General features: G+C 31.0%; 1 protein-coding gene across 1 annotated transcript in view; it reads left to right on the top strand.

Annotated features, from left to right (window-relative positions):
* The first annotated feature begins 2,114 nt into the window (after positions 1-2,114).
* The window catches only part of LOC126773643 (uncharacterized), a 102,769-nt gene continuing 87,097 nt past the window's right edge, over positions 2,115-17,786 (top strand). The window contains exon 1 of the mRNA XM_050494646.1: positions 2,115-2,244. The gene's annotated coding sequence lies outside the window, so the exon portion shown is untranslated. The remainder of the gene's footprint in view (positions 2,245-17,786) is intronic.

Genomic DNA, 17,786 nt, shown 5'->3' on the forward strand with positions numbered 1-17,786 from the left:
AAAAAAAGTTGGTACTCGTACAACAAAAGCGTATGGAAATAATGGATGACGTTTTATTTTCGGTCTGTGTCTACTACTAAAAATATACAATTCTATTCTTGAAACTAGTAAAACACACATACATAGATGATGTCATAAATTACTTTCGCGTAGGTATTAAGTTAGTACATTAATTTCTTATATCGACAAAATTAACAATGTAATATTATTTTTCTATTTTGTTATGAAAATTTAATGATTTCAAAAGTTTCTATGCTTTGCGTACGATTTCGAATATATCATCGTATCAGCTCCAAAAGGATCATATAAATACGATATAAATCGTACGGTTGCCAATGCTGGTTTGAGCGGACGAAGAAAAGTTCCCGCAATTTACTACTTACTAGTTCCCTCTAACATATTCTTGTTTGTTTTTTTTTAATTAATGTTGCCATCTTCCACAGCGACAATATTTGCGTTTATTATGTAATTAATGGTAAACACGAGTTAAAGTGAAAACAAGTCACACTTGATCGACACAGCGTTTATACAACGAATGAATTACATTAGAGTAATGTAATCGTATCATTAGATTTGTGAAATATTTTCAACAAAAACCTATTAAATACTACGGTAGTGTATGAAAATATAGGCATGTCGTATCAAAATTTCAGTTTTTTTTTCTATACTAGTTGCTTATTGATTATATATTAAGTGCAATAACCGTCGGTGACTATAAGCACGAATTTTGTATGAAGTATTCATAAATATATCTTTTTTTAATAGAAGGTAACAGCGCTGTCAGACGGGCAATGCGCGTATCGAAATTTTAAATATAGATTGGCATATATATTATAACACTACGATTGTTTTAAAGGGAATTCTTACTATATATATACTTAATTAATATAAAATATTATAAAAAAGAATAGGATAATTGCTAACGTAGCAAGATACAGGCTTAGAGTTATATCATCTACTCCTTTTGAAAAGTAAAAAATACGACTCGAAAAGGTACAAAAATCACTATTGTTTTAAATTAATATAAAGAAATTATAATTTAAGAGGTCATTTAGTTCAGAACTTTTAGTTTGACTCGTAAAAATAATTTTCTTTAAGATTATATATTTATAAAAAATAAATCAATTAAATGAATTTAAATGCTAGTTTTTACTTAATAAAACAAATTAATCCATGATGATTTAAAAAAACATGTACGTTTGCTTACCTACGCGAATATCTTCTTTTATTCGGTTTCACACAATATGTCTTTACGTCGCCATTGATTTGACATTCAAAAAAAGAAGACATTCAATATTTAAAGGTAAAGCTGTAAGTATTAATATACTCTGTATAATTTTGTAGGTATAATTACAAGGCAATACATTTTATAAGGTTATAAACTTTTTTAAAAATATAACACGGTTAAGAGATTTTGAATAAAATATAATATGGACATGTTCATAATTCTGAGCCGACGATTCGATATTTAAAATTGCGTTCTAAAATGGTTCCACATAAATGAATCCGTATTTTTGAGATACATCCGTAATCCGCTTTCCGGTTTTCCGGGCAGAAGATTTAAAAAATGAAAACGAAATTATTTTTAAAATATTTAAAAACATTCTTTCATGAAGAGAATAATTAAAGATAATTCAATATTATGCGAATTATAAAATTGTATGAACTAGGAGAGAATACTTGTAAATTTGTTTTTTATGTAGTTTAACAAATTACAAATACTTCGATATAGGTTTTTTATACGTAAAATTTAAACAAATAGAATGGTAGTGGTAGTGTCTATAGAGATTACAATGTGTTTGAATATACCTGAAAACGTATTTTACGTAAAAAAATGTATCATCTGGTGACATTATAAAACTTATTTACTAAACCTGACGTATTAACATCTTATCATGTGTTTTAAAAATTATGTCATGACATTTGTGCAAATGCCAAGAATTTAAAAGTAATTGTCGCCAATTGTTTGTATATTGTGCTAAAAAACCTACAAATCGAAACAATAGACAAACTACGAGTTGTATACTACTAGTGTAGCAACTGTTTGATATGCTTCAGTCAGCCGCCGTGTGTCCGGGTCGGTGCACGCCCGCCCGCCCTTCGTCATACGCTCCCTGAATCGTATTCCGACTTTCATAGAACTGAAGTAACTTTGTGATTTGAAAATAATTTAATTCTTTAGTGTTGTTCGTGTAATGTGCATTTAAAACTTTTGTTAGCAAGGATTAAAAGGGTTTTTTTAAGGTAACATTTTTATATTATGAATATTAAATAAAAACTTTTACTCGACTGAGTACTTATAAACACATAATATTATAAAATGTATTTTTTAAGAAAACATCGTAGCTTTGCTAATGTTGTAGCTCTTATCAGCTGCTAGTATTATTTACGACAGTGACAGGTTGTAATATTTTCTATGTATTGTTTTACAGTCAATATATGTTTTATAGTCATATTTATTCAAGTTATTTAAGATGTATTAAAAATAAATAAAGTTATAAATTATATTTATTTATAACTACGACATTAGTACTATTTATCATGCAAAATGTATGTATAAATTGTGTTCTTTAGGGGAGAAAATAAAAACTAAATATTTCCTTGTGTTTTTAGTGTAACATTTTTATTTTTATCTCTTATTTATATGGTAACTAACGGATAACGTTACTTATAAACATATACTATAGGTATATAGTAACTTACGACTATGCAGTTTTCAGATGGAATTTAAATTTTTTCATACGACCTTTTCAACTATGAGTAGCATATTATATTTAAAAAACATATTTAATTTTAAGCAATACTTTATTTGCAAATTAAAATAAAGAATCAATAACTGTATGAATAAATGAATGTTACAATTTCATAAAGAACATAATCCGTACACAATTCTAACCGCGTTAATATATTATTTCATGTTTAAGGTACTCTCGTGTTACGTAAAACTGCATTTTACTGAAATATGCTTACATACTTTATATGGTAGGTTATGACACAAAACATTTTTAAATATGTGCATATGGATATTAAAAACCAGTGGTTGATACCTAAAAAGGCTAGCAGCTAACGTATTACATATTTCCGCCGCTACTGATTTTTACAACAGTTCTGGCATTTGAATTTTATGTGACTTTTAAAACGTTTGCATATATTTTGTATTCATTATGTAATTTAATATATTTTTAGTTTACTATGAATTATAATACAAACGATTTGCTCAGCTTATAGGCAATACATTTGTGAGCCTTTGCTTATAATTTGCATATACATACATAAGCGAAAAATAAATTATACTATATCTTATATGCTTCATAAATCAATGCACGCTAAAAAGTACATTATTTGTCTACTAAAAACTTATTGATTTAATTTGTAATGTTTGTAGAATTTTACGTTTGGCACAGTTTCAACGGTTATCTATCATACGTAAGGTCATCTTAAGGAGACAAAATTATGTTCCTTAATATTACTTTTACTATTTATCGTCGCTATCCGACCTGATTTCATAACAGTCTGTAAGTGTCCCACTGCTGGGCTCAGGTTTTCTCGCTTGAGGAGATGGCGGGAATCGTTTACCAACAAGCGGTTCAAATGCGGATTAGAGGTAATATATATGGTAGAACTTCATCCGACGATGCTAAACTGCTCACGACGTTATCTTAACAGCCAAACAAGAAATGCGTTATGAAAAACAAGCTTATAGGAAAATTTCTGTCAATATTGTTTACATCTGTAATTGTTATATATAAGATAAATTTTTTATACTACAATGTAATAAATTTTTTATACTGTATATGCATATCAATAAATGTTTAATATATGTAATGTTGTACTTAAATAAAAAAAAATCAGTATCGAGTAAAGTAATCACTTCGTCTGTACTGTATTACTCGTAATATAATCATACCGATCAGCCCATTTTTTTCTTCTCATGGTTTTATTAATATATCATGTAATTCGAGATATACCGTAATTAATGATTAAAACGGTTCTTTTTATTTAGAGAAACATTGATGATAACAATAACAAACTTTCTATTTTTGCATGAATTTATTGAACAGTTTGACAAATAAACTTATAGTTCTTTTTTCCTGTTTTCCCAAGATATAAGCAATATTCCGTCGCAGACTTTAGATATTTGGAGATGCACAAATCTATAATACAAAAGTATTGAGACTACATATACATAAACATATGTATACAATATATACATAACATAGATTCGTTCTGAATTTAGAAATTATAATAATATGAAAGTTCAATTTAAATGGTAGTAGTAATTTTTCTGAATAGGTATTAAAAAAATGGATCGTTTATAAAATTATACTATAATATTGTTACGTAACAAATATAATATTTTGAGACAAGATGACGATGGATAGGGTCTATGATATTAATTACAAAATAAACGGTTAAACGTTATTAAATTAGTACAACGTAGCATTCCATTTCGCTGCCAATTTCTATTAATAATAATCTTAGTAATTTCTGTTCTACTTTTTTACAATTGCTTCCGTAAAACGAACACGGCGATTGTATCTATTATGTATATGTTTATATAAATAATGGTTTTTTAACATTTAACGATCATCATTAATAAGTTGCCGATGAGTGATGAATGTTGCTAAGAAAATTATGAAATAGTTTGTATGTTGAACGTTGCTATGTTAACAAAACAGTTGTTACTTTCAATTCCAAAAAAAAGTTAATCCATAGATTAATCGACGCCTTCACATGCAGTAGCGAAGTGATGTTTTTTATAAAAGACAATCAGGCAAATGGGCCGTTTGATGATATTATTATTATATTAACTATTTCTTACATCGCTAACGCGCCACCTACCTTGGGAAATAAGATGTTATGCCACTTGGTCTGTAGTTATGCTGGCTCACTCATTCTTCGAACCGGAACATAACAATATTAAATATTGCTGTTTGGTGGTAGATTAACTGATGAGTGGGTGGTACCCTAAATAGACGGCGCCCACAAAGCCCTACCACCAAGATTGTCTTTTCTTACATTATTATGTGTAACCCTTGTCCATTCATAATATCGCACGATTAACGCGTGCAAAAGTGGATGTGCAAGCGCAGTTAATGTTTTGGTTTCTAACTCATCTGGGAAACATAAGCAAATTATAATTCTTAGTTTTTGTCAAAATAGACATAAACGTTCATAAATAATTACTTATTATTACTACTTATTAAAGTTCCGATAACAAATTCAATGACATTCGAAATATCATTATTTCATTAATAAATAATGGATATCATATTTAAGATCACGACCAATGACATCATGTCAAATCAATGTCAAAGCTGTTTATTTTTTTTTAATCCTCTTGTGGTTGGAATACGTTATAGGTATCACTTTATTAGCATCAACAGCAATTTTCGAGGCGTATTCTTTTCTATGTTTGTGCACTTCGAGTGCCCTAGACATTGATTTGGATGATTTAAACTTTATTCTATTGCGTAAGATCCCAAAGTATTCCCATATATTTCTTTGATGTATAACATAACGTTTTTCAGGAAATCTGTAAAAATCATTTTTATTAAACTTTAATTGACGTATGCTCTTCAGTTTTGTGATAAGTGCCAATCGAATTCACTGATATTGCTTAGACTGCATCTAATTCATAGGCAGGGCCGCCAGCCACGTACTTTTTTACGAAATAGTTTCAATACTTTATGATGTATATGCACAGGAGGTGTAACAGGCGGATTCTTTATGATTGTCAATTGCAATGAGGCTTAATATTTTCTCTATACTAAGTGCAGTAAACACAGGCTAATTTAATTTGCAACAACAATGCAGAAATTTGATTATATCACGAGTAAACAGCTTTATTAGCTTACACTGATTTTCTATTCAGCCTACACTAAAAATGGTCATGAAACTTGGTTTGAATAGGAAGTAAGGAAACTGCACAATACGAATGAATGTTTTATGAGTTAAATTCACGCGATATTTGGGCGTGGTATGTCATTTGGTATCGGACATTTATCCTTAGATATTCTGTAAGAAAAAATTCGAAGTGTACCGTAAATCGCGATCGTGAAATGATAGAAAGGGTTTTTTTATAATGACGGTAAGTGGTCACCACTGCTCATAGATATTGGTGCCATAAGTAATATAATCCATTCCTTACCACGCCAATGTGCTACCAACCTTGGCAACTAATGTCCCTTGTGCCTGAAATTTCTCTGGCTCACTCACATTTAAAGAATAAACTCCTGAACATAGTTAATTAATTATTACCGTATTTTGATTTTCGAGAATTCACGAGCACTGATGGACTAAATATTTTTTTCTGTCAATGCTACACCTTTTCCACAGGCCTATGAGTCCTGGTGCTAGCCACACGTCATGTAAAAAAGCAAGATAGTCTCTTTGTTGTAGTATGTCGAATCTCTTGAACTAAGATTAATTTAGAGTGAAACAGAAACCGTACCGCAATAATCTTATGTATAAAATTCAAGTTTGTGTGTTTGTAATCATTCTCCTCCTAAACGATATGAACCTGAATACTCTCTAGCCATAGTTAGTTTTTTTTTTCTTAATAATTTTCTGGCCACAATTTATTTATATATTTAAATTATAACACAAATGTTATATATTTTTGGGTTTCACGTAAAAATCCTTAATTTTCTGCTTCTCAGCACATCTCAATATTTTATAATCACTTATTTTATTTATGAATTTATCATTGGATAAAAATATCTTAGGATAAAATCTTGCAAACAGCTAATGCATTATATTAAATATAGATATTAAGCCTTACGTTGCTGTATTTTATTATTTATTAATTTTATACAATGTAAGTTATGTTGTACATTAGTTACCGTAGAAATAGCGGAAAGAAAAATGCACGAACGGTAATTGCGTTCACAGAAACAAAATGTTATATGTAGTATATATATTTCAATTTATTTAACGATATTGTGTTAAAATACGTTCTTATTTTTTTAATTTTCTTTTAGTTATAAAAATCTTTATTTTTTTATGAAGGCTGGCAAATGCACCCTAATAGGAAGTGATCACCACTGTGCATAGACATTGGCGCTGTAAGAAATGTAACCATCCCTTACATCGTCAGTTAAGCGCCACCAACCTTGGATAATAAGTAGTTATGCACTTTGTGTCCATAGGTAAAAACTAAACCTTCGAACCGAAACACAACAACAATAAACACTGCTGTAAAATTTATGATGATTGGTTGATAACTAACCAGGTGGGCTAGCATAAAGCCTTGCCATAAAATCATTTATTAAACTAAAAGTTTCAAATAACAGTTATATATAACATTTTTCTTAGCGTCTAGCATAATGATTTGTATTATATAAATAGTATGTTTATCCATAGTTTTATATGTAGATAACGTTATTCGCGTGTACGTCTGCTATAACTTTATCTAAATCTGTAAATACATAAATTTTACATAATATTTACATCACCGATCGGAAATAGTTCGAAATGTATTGTTTTATTTAAAACAAATGAAAAGGTAGTAGGAATTTTCAAGGACGTGTAATAATAGATAGATAAATGCATAATAACTTTATAATGTATTAAAATATTACACGTATTTTCCGATAATGCAATTTGATTCAGATTCTAAAATTGACTTCAATAACTTTATCGGAATTTCATTTCGATGTAATATGTGCAACGCAATATTCATTGGAAAAGTTTTATTAAAACTGTTGGTAACATAATTGTGAATAACCAGAATAATTTATGAGCAGCAGCCGATTGCAATGCATGCTTATTCCTGATAACAATATGATTTTAATATTCGTTGATCCACAGCTCGTGGAAATGTAGCTAATAATAAAAAGACGTTCATTTTGAGGCTGTACACAATTAAAAAGTAAATGACGAATGACCGGATCTAAAATAATATTAAATGTTAACCCGTGACCGTATGAAATTCTTTAGCGGATATTTTTTTTTTACATTTACTTAGTTTCAAATAAATCCAAAATATAGGATTTGGATGTAGTTTGAAAAATATTGATATTTTTTGTATAGGAAAATTTAAAAAATATTATATAATTGTAAAATATTGTACTCTTATATTCTTTAGACGAAAGTTTGAATAAAAGGCATTTACAGGAGTACTTGCGTTGCTATTTTAGAAGTCTTAAAACTGATTAAAACCAACGTTCGTTCACTGGCAGAATGTTGACTAAAAACATAATTGCATATTTCAAACATAAATTTTACTTTTTATTTTAAAAAATTTTTTTTATCGATAACACTAAAAGTTCGTCGAATGTTTTTTATTAAAAAAAATAGTTGGGAAGCAAAGGAGGAAAGGGTATTGGACGTTTTTCCTATTTATAAATAGAAAATAAGCTATTTAAATTGGCTTATAACTCAGTCTCAGGAATCATAATTCACAGAAATAGATGCTATAAGCTATTACTGGGTGATATGTATCACTAAAGTGACTGTAATTTATGCGAAATGATATCCTTCATTATTTTTTATCCCCCGACGTAAATGGGTGTGTTATAAGCTTAACATATGTATCTGTCTGTTGTGGCATCGTAGCTCCCAAATGAATAGACTGTTTTTGATACTGCTTTTTTTTGCTTGAAACCTGATGTGATCGAAATGGTTCTTAGGTATAAATTTTGAAGATCTGTTCAGACCTTTGAAGATCATTTCATGCTTAACAAAAGGGTTTTACCAAAATTTGCGTACCCCGAAGTTTTATTAAAATGCTACTAATAATAAAATTAAATCTTATAATGAAGTTATAGACACATTTTAGAGTTTTTTTTGTGTCAGGGTTATTTATTAAAATTTTCCATTTCATTTAAATTACGAGTAAATATAGATTTGGATACCACTATTTTCACTAGAAAATACACACACATTTCGAAATTAAAAGTTGAAGTAATGAAACGGGTTGACGGTGAAAAAAAAACAGTAACTTATATTTCATTTCACAAATGCAAACGTTTTTACAAGTTTCACTTTGTGATGACAATCAACAGCCATGTGAAACAGATAACACTATATGCTAGAGATATAAGGTCGGAGATATAGATATAAAATTTTGTTAGGGTTTTTTAGTGCAAAAATGTCATTAGAAGCTGACTGTGCTTACCACGGCAATGATTTAAAGACTATTAATATTTTAATTGAAACTACGCGACAGAAGCACTTCATTTTGTAAAGTTTCAATATTGTTGACTCTGAATGCAATTATTAGAGATAAACAAACCTTAGATTTACAAATTGATATTCCAAACGATTTGATTGATTTAGATCTGATATATTGTGCACTACAAACAGTTTTGATTAATATATCTTTATTTACAATACAAGAAATTCATTTAACTAATTATATAGTTTAATTTTACTTCCAAAGTTCTGACAACAACTTCGCCAATTTTCACGAATCCATAATGAATACCATAGATTAATTGGATATCTCATAAGCCATAGTTGTTTATTTGAATTTGGTACTCCTGTGATTGGTATAGTCTATATGTAGGTGTGTTTTTTAATTCGTTACGTGCTATATCGACATATCACGTTTGACATATTACTTGTTAAATTTAATTAAAAATCGGTCAGCCAGTGACTGCCATAAAGAAACTTTTTCATTTTCAAAAAATGAAAAAGTGTTCGTGTTAAATAATAAAGAATGCGATTAACGGTTGCTTGTAAACGTTTTTTATAGGGTGTTTAATTTGATTTCTCAAACTAAAACAATTCTTATACATCTCTTTTGGTCATGAATTTTATTTCTCGTACAGATTTCTTTTTTTCTGTCATTATTGATTTGACAATCGAAATAAGAACACAAACAGAATTTTAACAGCCGTAAATAAGGCTTTAAAAATAATTATAAAATGATTTATTTAAATACCATTACTTGGTTATTAAATTTCAATTTATGAGTCATGCTAAACCAGACTGATCGTCGCCGAGGAAGCCAGACGCGTCTGATTGCTTGCGTATTATTATTCATAAGTATACTATGTTATTTTATTGTCCAAAACGTATTACATGTAAATGATTTACTACACTGGATTTCATTATTTGTTGTAAATATTAAATTGAAAACAAATATTGGAAGCGAGTTTGTTTTGTTAATTACTACATTACACATTGAGAATATTTTAAAGATTTAATACATTTAAAACAAGCAATTATGTAAATATTATTAATAAAAAACTAAAAAGTATCAATAAAAGGACAATGGTGAAAACGGACCCACCTCATTAAAGAATAAACGAAGCAACGTTTATATACAAATTTATATAAATTATAATTATAAGCTTATAGGATGTTTATATAAAAAATATTGAGGCTCTAGGATATGGGAGTCAAAAGAAGGAAAATGTTATTAAAAAAATTGTCGTTGTGCAGTAACGGAACGGCGCTATAGAGATTTTGTTAACATGACAATTAAATTAAAAGCGCTTGTCATTAATTTTTCTTTCATGTTACTTGATTGTATTTAATTCAAACGTGATGTTTTAACTTTTATGCGATAAAAAACCTTATAAAAAGTGCTAAGGTTAATTTTGAATCGGTTGTAAAAACCAAAAATACCAAAATTTAATATAAAGTATACCTACGCGTATTTACAAAATACTACCACTGCAATATTCGGTTATAAAATAGAATTACGTTTTCAAATTCACAATTAGAAAATATTAAGATTCACTTAGAGTAGCGTGTTCATGTATTTTTTTCGAACACTGCAGTTTGAGTTTGCTTCATTTGCACAAATATGGTAAATAGTGCAATTAGTATATACAATACAAGCTTAGACACCTTTACAATGTTTGGCTGTATAGGTACACATCAAAGGAGTCAAATGTTAATCATTCAAATATTTGATCAAACAAAGCGATATTATAACACGAGGACGTTAGACGAAGAGAAGTCCCGCATTTATAATCGCGTACCCAATGTCAATGCCAACTCCAAGTCCAAATATTTTTATACAGATTATATATTTTAATAACTCAAAAAATCTACAACCGATTTGAAAAAAGAACATAACTTCAAGGACAACCGGCGAATCAAGCTCAGCGGTATTCTATTCACGTTATTATTTCTTCACGTATTTTTGTTTACATTTTGTTTTTTTTTTTTTATCTGAAATATCTTTGAAGCTATTATTTTATTCCTAGAGAAGTGTTAACATCTTAATGTTAATATTATTCATAAGTACCGTAACGGCCTGTGAATGTCCCACTGCTGGGCTAAAGGCCTCCTCTCCTCTTTTTGAGGAGAAGGTTTGGAGCTTATTCCACCACGCTGCTCCAATGCGGGTTGGTGGAATACACATGTGGCAGAATTTCAGTGAAATTAGACACATGCAGGTTTCCTCACGATGTTTTCCTTCACCGTAAAGCACAAGATGAATTATAATCACAATTTAAGCACATGAAAATTCAGTGGTGCTTGCCCGGGTTTGAACCCACGATCATCGGTTAAGATTTACATGTTCTTACCACTGGGCCATCTCGGCTCTTATTCATAAGTATTAGCATACAAACATTTCTTAATTATTTATAGTAATTTCCTTTGTAAAAGTGTACATTTATAATAGTTTAAAATTATTTTAATTTATATTTGTCATACATATTCCATTTTATTTAATAACTATATGTAAATAAATCAAAGTGAAAATGAAACACTTTGAAATGAAAAAGACCATTCTAGCGTCACTCAGTACCTAAGTAAACTTTAAACAAGTTGTTCATACACTTAACGTATCTAATTCTTAGAATAAATAGCTTCGTAGCAAAGCATGAATCAGAAATAACAAACCAGAGTTGGATAGGAACATATAATACATATTTTATTTAAATTATCTAATTAGTGCAATTAGTGTTATATGATGTTAGGTGCTAGGGTTTTGTGCAAGCCAGTCTGAGTAGATACCACACACTCATCAGATATTCTACCGCTAAACAGCAATACTTTTATTGTTGCGTTCCGGTTTGAAGGGTGAGCCAGGTTTCCAGGATTCCCAAGGTTGGTGGCACTTGGGGGGTTTTAACATTCCACTCAACATCAGGTGACCTATTTGCCCGTCCGTCTACCTATAACATAAAAAAGATAATAATGACGATGATGACGACAGAGATGCCGATGTCAATCAAAACACTGTATATCACTCTCATAGTCTCATGGGACGGCAATCTGATACGAGCCCCTTTTTTTTTCCTCTTTACACATTTCCCCCACGGTGTACAAGGTGCCGAGTGCGCCCCGAAAATCGGAATATCCACTAAAAAACCAGCGGTACCCTTTCCGTCTTAACGAGGAGCGCCACGGGATCGCTTTCACATGCTGCCGTAATCTGACACGAGCCCTACGCGCGAGGAGCAAGTTTAAAAACACCATTTCGGGAAATCATCGTTTGCAGCATTGTAACTGTAGAGTATCTTCATTACACGTTGCCCAACTGCAGCTCGATAGGTGGCAGAATTTCAACCGAAATATTAGATAAATTAAAAAACGAAACTACTACTACGGTAGTAGCGATTTCTCGGAATTGAACTCGCGAATTTTTAATTAGAAGTATATGTCATGAATATTTAATTATTTCGAACAAAATCCAAAATTTTTATATACATGACTATTATAAATATTTGTATTGTAACTTTCGAATTGATTTTAATTATTTATGAAAGGTATTATGTTTGAAAGGTGTATGAATTTAAATTTATTCTCATCTATACAATGGATATTTGAGTGAAATTATCGGAAACGGCCGACAGTACCTTTATTAATAATAATTTATTCAGTTGCCGAGAATTTTCGATAAGTAGCTAAAGTGGAAAAAATAATTTCCTTACACCATCTGAATATTGATGTCTCATCGAGATACTTTTAATTGAATAAATTTAAAGTATCTAAGTTGCTTAAAGTACTTTTTAGCTGTAAACTACGTATACATTTCGATCGAAAATTTGTCCGCTTTTAAATGCTTAAAAGTTTATCTGTTTTTACTTGTATCAGTAGAGTTAAACTCACCGCAGATAACGTTCATAAAATACAAGAAATTGAGTCTTATTTTCTATAATATGAAGTCCTCTTGACTAATTTCGGTGACGGCTGCCATTCTCAAGATAGACTAGCCTACTGCTCGGGACATATTATAGAGAACAAGTGTGCGTGGAAAATGTGTACTCTCTATACTCTCATTCTCATGAACCGATAGAACGGCAAATCCGACACGACCGGAAAATTTTAAGGTGCAAGACCAACAGCTTTACGTGCTTACCGAGCAAGGGAGTGTACACATGCTAATTCCGAAATCCCGGGCAGCTACTGAGAATTTCTTGACAGAGAAATGTAATAACATTTTAATGTTCTAGTTTCCGGTTCGAACCCAGGATCTCGGAATCTGCGGCCTAATAAGCTAGCCACTAAACTAACGAGGCATTCATCCATTATTATAACATCGTAACTGTACACGCATGAAAATAGCGTTTCACCGTAATTCGGTTATCAACATTTAACGACTGAGATACGAAGTGAGTCCTTACCTATTCCGTAAGAACATTGCTGTATTGGGTTTTAATAAAACATTGTTAACCTTGATACTTGTGTTTGAACCATGTGACCTTCGTTATTATAACAGTTGTTTGAAATAAAACTGTCGATGCATTATCATGTAAATTTCAAGACGATACTTGCATATTTAATAAAAATTCAACGTGTCACGCAATTCATGGACGATACATTTTGGAAGGTTTATCGATAAGGCTATTTGTGGCTCGACCTTCATACAATATTATTGAGTATTGATTGATTTACTGTTTCCTGTCGACGCGTCATTGTAGTCTGTTATAAAAATGCTATAGAAATACACTATAAAATTATCCTACCGTAGCATTAACTGAGCGATGGCTTCATGAATAGAAATAACGGCCGAACACACGATTTTGATTTTATTATCATAATCTTTATCAAGTGTAATGAAAAATAAATATTATATATCTTATCGATATAATTATTTAACGATACTGACGACACTACTTTAAAAATAAACAAAAATGTTCATTTTATTAAAGGTTGAATCGAGTTTTTTCGAGTATCGATAAATTAGTATATGTCTATGTAGGTAAGCCAAGATGGCCCAGTGGTTAGAATTTTAACCGATGGTTTGAATTTTATAAAAGTTGATGTATTGTAACGCCATCTGGTGGCGAATGTTACTCGCACAAAAGGGAATGAAAAACTTTCTCCATAAAAAAAAACCTAATTTGTGCTAACTTTAATAGTGATTGGTCAAATGGTCTCCAAGTAATTTTCAATAGAAATCAGTATATCATATAAATATTCAGCATCTATTATTATATATAAGAAGACGTTACAAACAGCATTTCTATATTTTTACGGAAGCTTATCTAAGTTACGAAGTAGTTTTCAACTTCCATCCTTCAATTGAATTCTCGCGCCGGCAGTTTGTCAACATTTTTATTCATCATGAAACACAAGTGAACTATTAAGAAATAATATGAGATGGAATCGAAATAAATAGATTGGTATGTTTTCAGGAACAAAACTTATTTGGGCGGGATAAGAATCAATTTTAATATCAAATTGAAGTGCAAAAAGTTTCTATATTTCGAAAAAGTTTTTAATTTTAGCTCATCTCTAAAAATACAATAAAATGGGTGAAAATAACTCAATTGGATTATATAATTAGAGGTTTTATATGTACTATAAAACTGAAGTTGCTTGAAATAAAACGTACGTCGAACAAAATATTCTACTGCAAAACAGCAGTACTTGGTATTGTTATGTTCCGTTTAAAGGGTGAGTGGGCTAGAGTAATTACAACATCTTAGTTCCCAAGGTTGGTGGTGCATTGGCGATGTGAGCAATGGTTAAAATTTCTTACAATGCCAATGTCTATGGGCGTTGGTGACCACTTACCATCAGGTGGCCCATATGCTCGTCCGCCTACCTATACTACAACAAAAAAAAAAAACCGTTTCGAGGTGACTAAGTTTAACTTATGTATAACTATATGTTTTAGTTAGGAATATAATATGATCATTTTAATTATTTCTTTTGTCATATGCATGTAATATAATATGCGTATAATATGTAGGTAATATGCATCGGTGTTTATTATTAATATAAAAAAATATTTTATGGCATAGGGTAGAAACAACTTCGACAAGAAAGTTACGGATAAAGTTGGACTCGGCAGCATTAGGAAAACTTCATCAAATCTTCTCATCACCCATTCTTCAAAGTCTAAACCTTAAAGTTTACCTGTAATAACATACGGATTCGAAACGTGGCCATTCACCGTGTGACTTGTGGACAGTTCGAGGTCGCTCAGCGAGCTATGGAGAGAGCTATGCATGAAGTTTCTTTAAAGAAGCGAATCCGGAACGAAGTTATTCGTTAGTGAACCAAGGTTTCCGACATAGCTGAGTGAATTAGCAAGCTAACGTGGCAGTGGGCAGGTCACATAAGCTGCAGAACCGATGGCCGCTGAAGCAGATTGTTTCAGGAGTAGATACCGCGCCAAACGTAGGGCACTCTGTAGCTAGGTGGACGATGATATTCGTAAGGTGGGTAAAAATTAGAGATAGAGAGCTGAAGATTGGACTTAGTGGCGTGCCATTGGAACTAGCCCGTGCCCAGCATTTCACTGCTGGACGGGCTGATGATGATGTAAACTGTGTCAGATACGTAAGTTACGTTACTTACTCTATAATATAAATCTAAATTTTATACATATATAAACTTAATATTATATGTGATGACATTTATAACATGGTATGTGTAATTTTATATCGTATCGTAACTGACATGTGCAATTGTGGTAAGAATGCTAGTGGCATATCTCAGTTGAATCGTAATTTCGATTCTCTGTGCGACAAATGAATACCTTCTTGTCACCAGAGCAATACGATGGTCTGTTATATACTTACTAATGTATTGTATTAGTAATTATACATAATGTATTCACTTTTTAAATTATGTTATATCTTATTATTTATAATATTAAGTTAAATTAATTTGCACTCGAACTTTTAAAGGTACCTTTCTTGATTAATTCTCATCTCAGTACCTCAAAAGTTGGCTGCCAGAGATCTCGTATTATGATTAGTCTGCCTTTGTACACTTTAAATTACTTTCGTTTTATTTTCGGCTTGTATTATTATTTTAGCAAAATACAGATAGACATCATAATATATTATATTTATACCAATTCAAAATCGAATTCAATAACTATAAAACATAGTGCTTATACCGAAAGTGTTGCACTTGGTCGTATTAATTTTAAACTTAAAAAAATGCTATGGTATGGTAATAAATTCGTTTCTTTTTTACGGATAGTATACGTTTTAATTTCGCATTTATCTGAACCAGGGTAATAAAACAGGTCAAATGTAAGAGGGCTACACGGTTTGCAGTTTTGCAATCCACTTTAATGTTATCAACTCGTATTTTTGTTTAGATAATAACCTGCAAGTATGTAGATTAATATGCGAATTATACTCATGTAAATTCATATAATTTCTATCTATTCTTCTTTATATGTTTTATTTTTACTCATTACATATTCAACCGCGCAGTATTATAGTGTTGTTGCGATCAGGTTAAAAGTGCGAGTCAGTGAGATAATAGGTACAAGTTACATCTTAGTTTCCAAGGTTGGTGATCTATGAGTGGTAGGGACCACTCAGAATTGTTTCTTAAGTACGAAAAGCGCTAATAAAATTCATAACTAAATAAAATGATAACAAAATATAGTGATATAAAAAACAAAACATACGCAAGTATGTATAGATAAGTTTTAGTGGAACACAATTAGTCATACAATTTTTCTCTTTTGGCAGGCTACGTCTTAACGGCCTTGGCACAGTTCATCGATCAGATATTAACATATGCTTTATTCGCCTAAGAGGCATTTTAACTATGATATGTATCCTGGAATACAGAGAACCCAAATAGCCTCGGCGGCTTTACGGCGGTGCGCATAGCGCCGACGCTTCCTCCTCGGTCTCCTTCTGGTGCCCGGATCAGCGGAGGCACTCTCCTCACGCGTATATATATAATATACTCTAACCCATTCATTCAATATATTGCCGTTGACTTTCTAATAAATTGCAAACAGTTACAATCAACGGAATTATCAAATATATCATTGAGGGCCTACCATAAGAAAATTTACGTATTACGTACCTTGATATACTAAGGTTTGGCTTGCAATGGGTTGGTTTTGTTACCAAAATTTATCTTAAAGATAGAAATAATTATCAAAAAATAAATCACACTATTGTGACTTAAAAACTGGAAGACGTGTAAATATTTGAATTTAGCTTACGTTTCTAATGGACACACAATAAATCATTTGTATTTAATGAGAATATGTTAGTCATTTAGTTATACAAACTACATCTGTATAGACATGTATTGGGTATTAAGAACCCGTATAACAGGTCAGCAATCGCACTATTAGTATATCGATATTAGATTATATCATTATCGTTTAGAACAAGCCTCTTATCATATACTTTATATATGTTTATGTAGAATTGCATATTGACAAGATGATACTAATATTCCATTACGATTGTCTATAAAGTAAGGTCGTACAGACCGATTTCGGCGACCAATCTTAAGAGAGATTAGCCAACTACGCAGGACATACTAGCTCTCATAATCCGATGGGACGGCAATCCGACACGACAGGTGTTTAGGAGCAGGACCAACGGCTTTACGTACTTTCCGGGGCACGGGAGTGTAAACACTTCCAACTTCCAGAC

This window comes from Nymphalis io, chromosome 15, assembly GCF_905147045.1.
Source record: "Nymphalis io chromosome 15, ilAglIoxx1.1, whole genome shotgun sequence".
Lineage (NCBI taxonomy): Eukaryota > Metazoa > Arthropoda > Insecta > Lepidoptera > Nymphalidae > Nymphalis > Nymphalis io.